This window comes from Ailuropoda melanoleuca, chromosome X (genome assembly GCF_002007445.2).
Source record: "Ailuropoda melanoleuca isolate Jingjing chromosome X, ASM200744v2, whole genome shotgun sequence".
Classification (NCBI taxonomy): Eukaryota; Metazoa; Chordata; class Mammalia; order Carnivora; family Ursidae; genus Ailuropoda; species Ailuropoda melanoleuca.
Window position 1 is genome coordinate 29,561,717 of NC_048238.1, and position 9,430 is coordinate 29,571,146.

General features: G+C 34.0%; 1 pseudogene; it reads right to left on the reverse strand.

Annotated features, from left to right (window-relative positions):
* Positions 1-3,414: 3,414 nt before the first annotated feature.
* LOC100475607 lies at positions 3,415-4,847 on the reverse strand (annotated as a pseudogene).
* Between the last annotated feature and the right edge of the window lie 4,583 nt (positions 4,848-9,430).

Here is a 9,430-nt window from a genome sequence, read left to right on the forward strand (position 1 = left end):
GATATATTAAGAATAATGTCAAAGAATCCCAAGGATGAATAAAAAGCACTTACAAAAACAGATAAAAAAACTGAATAGCAATCTTGGAAGCCAAAAGATGGTGGAATATTATTTTCTAATCGTTCAGAAAAAATTATTGTTAACCTAATAGTGTGTTCCTAGCAAAGCTGTCTTTCAACAAGGAGAGAAAAACAAACAAAATCTTAAGATATATAAAAACAAAGAGATTTTACCATAAGTCTACACTGAAGAGACTTCTAAGTAATCTACTTACTGATGAAAATGCTTAAGAGTAAGGAAAAAAAGAAAAAAGTAAGCATATTAACAAGTATTTTCTGTGTAAAATAAGAATAATAGCAACAATAACTTGTAATCTGTGGAGCTCAAAAGAGGGCAAATACAACATACTTAATATAATACATGTAAAAATTGGGATAGTAAAAGTTAAAGAGTTCTAGGGTCTTCGCATTGGTCAGTAGGTGTTTGAATTATTAACTTTAAATTGTGTTAAATATTCAGGATAAAATATTAATTATTAAAAAAGAAAATTGTAATATACATTTAAAACCACTAGATGGGAAAATGATATGTGAAAACAAACAGAAACAGCTCAATTAATCCCCAAATTAAAAAAAAAGAGAGAGAGAGAAAAGTAGCTCAGAGAATATAAAACAAACCTAAAAGAAAAAGCAAATGTATAGAAACTAATCAGGCATTCAGTATTTATGTGTTGTCATATATAAAGTTTATATGGCTAGAAGCCCAGACACCAGACATTTCTAAAGTAGTGTTTTTTGGTAAAAACCCATAAAAACAGAAGCAATAACTGGTGTGCATGTCCTGTGTTACCCTTTCAATTCTAGGGCAATGAAGAGAATTTCAGGGTAGGTTTCAGACTGGAGAAAGGTCCTCACACATGAGCTGCGGAGCTTTTAAGTATCATTAATCCATGGAAAGCATTAAGTTCCTCCATGGCTAGATCAGGAGCCAGACTAATCAGCAATTTGACAAGGCATAACCTTAGCTTTAACCCTAACCTGCAATCTTAGCATCTGTAGTAGATAGGTAGCATTATCTGTTCCTTCTGGTTCAAGCCATGTGACTGCAGCCATTTGATTTGTCAACAAAGCAGCAAGATTTGACATGCTCTCTTCATATAACCTGGGGCTGGGGCCCAAACCTTAATATGTACCAGGAGTGGTTGTCTTAGTCACCAGACAATAACTCATCTCCACAGAGCTTTATAGGAGTGTATGAACTCAAATCTTTCTGGAGACCAACCTGCATAGACCAACCTGGGATAAACTAACCCTTACTTCTCAGTAATATATGAACTAAACTTACTAATTAAGACACATATTTTTAGGTTATATAAAAATACCAAATTTCAGCTATATGGTCTTTATAATACATGCACCCAAAACCCAAGGTCAAGTAAAAATTGAAATTAAAATAATAAATATATACCAAGAAAACGCTAATGAAATTACAGTTAAGTCTATTATTCTAATATCAGAAAAAATAGACCTAAGCAGGATGGATTTAGCATATTTATATAGAGAAAAGTGTCAGTTCTCTAAGAATATACAAAAATGCTAACTCTTGTATATGGTAAAACACTCTTATGGTATGTGAAGCTAAACTGGCCAGAACTACAAGCTGAAATAGACAAATCCAACAACATAGAAGAAGATGTCAACATAATTCAATTTCTTACAAACCAAGCAGACAAAATAGTAAGACACAGAAAATTTGAACAAAATTTCTACACAATTTACTTAGTGGTCATATGCAGAGCTCTGGAACAACATGTGGAGAATACTTAAGTACATACTGAACATTTAGGAAAATGACCGCCTAATTCATAAAACCAAGTATCAAAATTGTCAAAGAAGTGGTATTATACGAACTACTTTTATTATTATTTTTTTTAAGTAGGCTCCATACCCAGCACAGAGCTCAATGTAGGGCTTGAACTAACAACCCTGAGATCAAGAGTCGGACGCTTAACTGACTGAGTCTCCTAGGTGCCCCTATACAGACTACTTTTAAAGTAGTCTCATCATCCAAAAAAAAAAAAAAATCATAAGAGAGATTTAAAAAATATTTATGATTAACCAATAATAAAATGCTGTATATCAAAAGATGCATTGCAGACCATGAGAATTTTTAAAAAATCTATCAGATATCTAAATGCTAAAATAAAATTGTACTAGTAAATTATATAGGTGGATTCTTTTATTATCTAGGAAAGGTAAAAAATGCCTTGCTGTGATTCAAAATCTAGAATCAAAAAGCCATTCCTGGTTATTTTTATAGTAAAAATGTGCATGGTATGAATAAAGAAGAGAAAGAGAGGGAGGGAGGGTAGGAGAGATAAGGAAAAATGACAAAATTGAATATAATATTTGCATCTTAAATCACATACAGAGGGCAAACATTGCTATTAAATAAGAAAAACATCTAGGAAATAGCAGAAAAAGTCCAAAAGCTTTAGGGAAAAAAAATAGGTAAATAAAAAATAGGTAAATGACATGGAAAACACTTCACAGAAAAAGAACCAGCAATGGCCCTTAATCACATATATAAGAGAAATACAAATTGAAACTACAGTGAGGCATCATATCTAAAAACAGGTGAACATTTTGAAAACATACTCTGTTAAGGCTGTGAGATTTTATTTTATTTTTTTCATTTTTACGAGTGAGAGAAAGTGAGCGGGGAGCAGGGGGGAGGGGCTAAGGGAGAAGCCGACTCCCCGCTGAGCAAGGGGCCTGATGTGAGACTTCCAGGATCATGACCTGAGCTGAAGGCAGACACTTAACCGACTCCAGCCACCCAGCACTTTCATACACTGCTAGTAGAAATTCAAAACCATAGCACTTCTAAGATTTGATATTAGCAAATTATTAATTAGCAAAATTAAACAGGCATTTACCATCTGCCCCTAAGATACACTCACAGAAATATTAAGTGACTAATGCACAAGGCTCTTTATTGTCCTACTATTTGCAAAAGCCCAACAGTTGTACAAAAAAATGAAAAAATGTTACACCTCTTTGGGTACCCTTTGGGTAACAAAGGTGTAAGAATTCATATTCAGACTCATACACATATGCACACATATGTGCTGATATTTTAAAAAAGAAACAGTGAAGGGATAAACCAAGTATTAATTAGAAGAAATAGTAAACTTTAGATAGGAAGAAAACAAAAGAGAGGTGGTGGAAAGAACAAGGAAAGCTGATATTTTTTAATGTGCCTGGTTTATAGTTTTGACCTTAGAATTTTGTTCATATTTTATGTATTTGAAAGATAACATTAAATTTTAAAAAGTGAAGCAATCCTTAAAATAAAAACCAAATTGAAACTCACTAATGTTACTTTATATCAAATTGGTAACATAATGGCAAGGATATTTATCTCAATTAATTTAAAAGTAGAATTTTGACTTGAATATACTCCTGAGTGGGACCAAAAATAAAGATCACTAAATCTTAAATTGCAGCTACTGGGCTTGTTATGAAGTTTAATGTTAGTATAATTTTAAAACTATTATAAGCATATACACATACTCCACTACACACAAAATAGATTACAGCATATACGTTATTATACTAATATCATTAGGGACCAAGATTTTCAGTATAAAAGACAAGATAAAGATATAAATCAAACGAATTAAATAAAATCCTATAATTGCCATTTAAACTCCGGAAATCAGTTTTATGAATTTGTAGTTTATTTACTTTTTCAGAAACTTTTTTTCTGCCAGCTTTATATTCCATTTTCTATTTAAGAGCCCATGGAAGAACAGCTTAAGACCACTCAGTGACTCTTCATTCAGCAGCACGAGCAGTGAGGGCTGCAGACCAGTCTTCAGTGGGGGGTGGCGGGCTACATGCCAATCTTCAGTAGGGAACCACTGGCAGGCACGGAGGGCACCTGCGTGCCTTCAGATGCGGCTGTGACCTCAAGTTTAGTAGCAGTAAATTCAGGCACTAGAGAGGTCCTTCACCCTGAAATTCCTCCGGTTTCACAGCCTTTTTGGCGGCAGTATACTCTTCGATCTCTTCAGGATCTCTGTGGAAGCAGAGATCAGACAGGACCCACGGAGAATGCGCACAGGAAATGGTGCCACACATGCGCAGAATCTCCGGGCCCAGAACCCACTGCATCTGACCCACAGAACAGGTGCTTATTGTTGCGTGAGGTGACGAAGTCCGCATAGCACAGAGGAGAATCTGTGTTACACAGACCGATCGTAAGAGACTAGTGGTCAGCCCTGGGATATAGTAACTTCTGGAAGTTGCAGCTCCTGGAAAGCTGCCTGGATCGTCTTAGTGAAGTTTCCAGCAATGGAAGTGGCCCCACCGGCAACTACAACTTAAAGCATAGCCCGCTGGCCAGTATTCTTGAAGGATATGATACTGACATCAGCTGGATTTTCAGTGGCAACAGTGGCACGAATTGCCAAAAGAAGTTTCTCCCTGGTTTTCTTCAGATTTATGATGTAGGTGCCATCACTTTTCCTTTTGTAGATGGCCTGTTTCATTTGGAAGTCAAGGTTGGTGACACCTAAGTGGGTTCCTGCTGCAAGAAATTTAAGGACATCCTCTGTCTTCATTTTCAGGACGCCATGAGGTCCGGACACAGTGAACGGTTCCGTTTCTGACAGGAACCTAGGACAATGCTGTATGGACTCCTCTCTGAGTAGTAGGAAAAGGTAAAAAAAAAATTTTTTCTTTTTAAAATAAATTAAATGCATATCTCTTAGGTTTCAAAATGCTCAAAAAACTGAGGTAGCCCAGGAGAAAATGCAAACGTACCAACCAGATATAATTTCCAAATATTATTTTCCACTGAAAGGAACTCCCAGGGGTCCTTGAAGATATATCTGATTCTAAGCTGTGATCAAAAATATTCAAGGTGAGCCTAGTCATCTTGTCATTTCTGAAATCCTATACCTAAGCTCTATCACAGACTAGAAAAGGACACGGGAGGCAAGGTGAAGAGACCCCCATTAGCTGAAGATAGGACAATTTGAGGTTCAAAAAGAAGAATAAATACTGAGATGTAGCAAATCTATTAAAATTGGTAATTACATGTAATAACATAATTATACTTAATCCTTCATTGTTCATCTCTTGAGATTTTACTTAGGGAAGCAGCTCATTATTCAGGAAATTCATACATAAGGTAAAACAATCATTGAGACTTGCACAGCACCACTTATGAAATATTCTTGCCAAAATAAAATAAGATGAAATAAAATAAATTGAATCAATTGGACATCTAGATCTAACAGTTACATGAAATTTCGACAAAAAAGAAACACATGAGAATTTTAAACACACAAAACAGAATAGTATATGAAAGAACAATAAATCAAAGAATATAGAAGTTAGGAAATAAATACAAGATCAGGAATTTCTGAAATTAAAAAAAAAGAAATTTGTGAAATTCAAAACAAATACACGGTGGAGAAAATCAACAAAAGTTGATTATTTTTAAAACATAAATAAAAACACTGGTAAAATTAAGAACAGCAGCACATGTAAATAATATGAGGGATGAAAAGGGGGAAAAACAATAAGTACAGATAAAACTCAGATTACAGGAAGAAAAAAGCAATGAAGAATTTTATGACAATGAGCTTGAAAATGTAGACAAAATAGTCAATTTCCTGGAAAATGTTATAAAAATTAACTCGAAAACATTGTCTTATCACAAATAAATTGAATCAGTATTTTAAAATGTAGAAAAATAACAAGCACGAGGCCTAAGTGGTTTTCAGCCAAATTCTACCAAATTGCGAAGAAAAGGTAAATCTAATTTTATAAACACATTTTCAGAGAATACAAAAAAAAAAAAAGGATTATTCCCTAATTCATTTAATGATGAGACTTTAAGGTCAATAGCAAAACCCGATCGTGGTAGACTGAGAAAGAGAAACTGGAAACCAAAGCACTTACTACCATAAATGCAAAGATCCTAAACACAATATTAGCAAATTAAACCAAGCACCGTAAAAATATATAATACATCGTTACCAGTCAGAATTTTTAGGGCTTTTCAAGATTGTGTTTTCATAACAGTGCTCTAGCTGCCATGTTGAGAAGAGACTGATAAGGGGGAAGAAGCACAGGTGGGAGAGCAGCTAGGAGTAGGGTTGCCAGATAAAATTTTTATTGGCTAAATCTGGCAACTCTAGTTAAGAGGCTATTGCATTAATTGAGACGAGATGTGTTGTTGGCTTGTACCAGGATGGTGGCAAGGCAGATGGTAAGCAGTGATCAGATTCTGGAAACATTTTGATATTAAATTCAACAGGCTTTTTTAATGGTTTGGATATGGGTTATTTTTCTATCCTTCTGTCATCACTTGTCCCACTCTGTTCTAGGCCATTATCATCCCTTACTGCAATTCTGAAACAGCTTCCTAATTGTTCTGTTTCCTCTGGCCCTGTCCCTTTACAGTTCCAAATTTCCAGTCTAAGTAACATTTCTAAAAATGCGTAACTGATTATTCACTGCCTAAATCCCTTCAAAGACTTACTTTTGCCCTTTGGATAATATCTGACTTCTAAAAATAGATGATATTCACTCTGCAAGGCCATCACTTCCACTATGCAACCTTTACCCTCTGTCTGGCTAAGTCCTATTCATTCTCTATTTCTTAACCTAAATGTGGCATTCAGAGGAAGACTATCACTAAGACAGGTCTGTACCATTGCAATAGGCTCCCATAAAAACTCTAGTTTCTCGGGGTGCCTCGGTGGCTCAGGTGTTGGGGGGTCTGCCTTGGGCTCAGGTCCTGATTCCAGGGTCCTGGGATCAAACCCCGCCCACATCAGGCTCCTTGCTCGGCAGGAGGCCTGCTTCTCCCTCTCCCACTCACTCTGCTTGTGTTCCCTCTTTCTCTCGCATTAAACAAATAAAATCTTTAAAAAATAAAATAAATAATCATTTTTTTAAAATTCTAGTTTCTCCTACTATGTATAACATTTATCAAGCTACATTATAATCATTTATTTAACTGGATGTTTTCTCAACTGTTTTTGTAACTTAGGGGAGAAGAGATGTAAGTATCTTGTTTATTATACTATCCCTAGACCTTGAAGAATGTTTGATACAGAGTACATAATATTTTAAAAGAACGATTAATAAAGTAGCTAATTATGTATTTGCATATCATATTTGCACAAGGATTATTGAGACCTACAAAATAATAAATGCTGTGCTTCATAACAGCACACAAAAAGATATCACTAATTATTTGCTAAAAATAACTACATATGAGTTTTTTTAACTTAAAATCTAAATTGGTGGATATGTCACAAGACATAACAGCACACACTTTAACATTTTACTTTAAAAAAAATCTCTGATTAACTAGAACTTATTTCATTTCTGCAATATGAAAATAAAATGAACTTTTATTTCTATATATTTTATTTCACAACCTATCAATAAGATGACTAAAAAGAATAAACACATTAGAGAATATTTCTTTCTCTTACTGTAACCAATGGTGAAAGACAATGAAGTGATACTAAAATGGAAGTCAATGAGGCATAAGAATTATAAAAGAAAAAGGGCACATTTAAAACTTTGGGGAAGGATTAATAATTTAAGTGTGCATGTTACTGATAAACTAAACTTCACATCAAATAAAAATATTTAATAATATGAAACTAGAAATATTGTGAACTTGTGGCCTTTTTAAAAGTAGTAACTTTTCCAGTTCTAGCTTGAATTTGACCCACCATTAATCTTATCCTATCTACCAGACTTAACTTGTGTGCAAAAATCTGATCCACAGCCCTCAATGCCCAGAATTTACTTTCTAAAACTTCTCTTCCTTTGTAAAAAAGAACTAGCACTTCTTAGATAATAGCTGATCTTTTGACCTGGAACATATTACGACTGCCCCCAAATGAAGAAGATTTCAAAAATAGTTGGGATAGTGCAAGGATTATATGAACTCAGTTAAAAAAAGATCCTCATAGTCTATGTTTTGATGATACGTGCACAACAGAGACAGTGCTACTATAATTATTTTGAACAAGGTGAGTCTGTAAATAAAAGCATAACTCTTTAGTTATAATCATAACAAGGAAATTTAATATGAGTTTAACAAGAAAGTTATAATACAGTGAAAGGTGATTTAGTAATTTTAACTTAATTTAGTAGATAATTTTAATGATATAGGAGTGTAATGTACATAATATTCTTTTTCTGTTAAGTAATTATCTTTTTATGAAGAGTAAATTTGTACCTTTCTCAATATTTGTTATGCAAGCCAAATTGTTTAGGAAAATTAAGATCCTATAGAGACAAACTGAATATAGCTGGTGGTCTCCCACCATAAATAGGAAGAAAGAAATTTCAAATGGTTTTTGAAAGATGAAGAATGGACAAAATATCATATTTCTCATCAACTAGGACATGAAATCTCCTGATGACAAAACTAAATACTGATAACAGACTAGATCAATATACAGTGTTTAATAGGCACCAGGCTATAGAGCATTGGATAAGCGAGAATGAAAAAACAGATTACTTTGGGAAAGCTGACCAGAGTATAAGATTTCAAAACTTAAGAGAAAGACTTCAGTCTGATATAATTACTGAAGTTTTATTATTAAAATAATGGGACCAGGAACTCCAATTTCAATTATCTTACGGGGACAACTATATCCCATGCCCCACTCAAGAATTAATTCGTTGATATCCAGAACCTACAACTTTGGTTTTCTTGACATTTGGATTGTTTCCAATCTAAATACCAGGATGACCATAGCTGTAAACTTCCCAAATCTGCTTGGTGAGACAGAATTTCTCTGTTTCATTAGAATAGCTTCCTAAAAGTGAAAACCCTCCATCCAAAATGTATATGAAATTAAGTATTTGAATAAAGTTTGCCAAAATTTCATTCAGACAGTCTGTAATAATATACACCATAAACAGTAGTGCATAACAGTGATTTCCCACAGTTGCCTTCCCAAGTGCCTATTCTCTTCTTTATTCAAAGAAAGCACATTTCATTCCAGATGGCAATGTGTTCAACCCAAAACTACGTTTCCCAGTGACGTGCACCCAAAAGTGAGCAACAAATTGAAGCATAAATCAGGTAAGTCTTCTGGATTTTCTACATTCTTCCTCCTTTTCCTGCTTGGAATAAGGACATAAAGTAGGGATATAGCAAGAGTCTTCGAGCCAAAGGAGAACCTGAGAATCAAAATTACTTTCTAAGGATGATGATAACCTTGGAAGTACCAATTAAGTCCTGGATTGCTACACATGTAACTTATTTTAGATGAAAAAGGAATAAATCTCTATCTTATTAAAGCCATTTATTATATATGTTCTTTTAGGAATCCTTTTTAAAAATTACATTTACAAAAATATTTATTCTTAGTTTAATT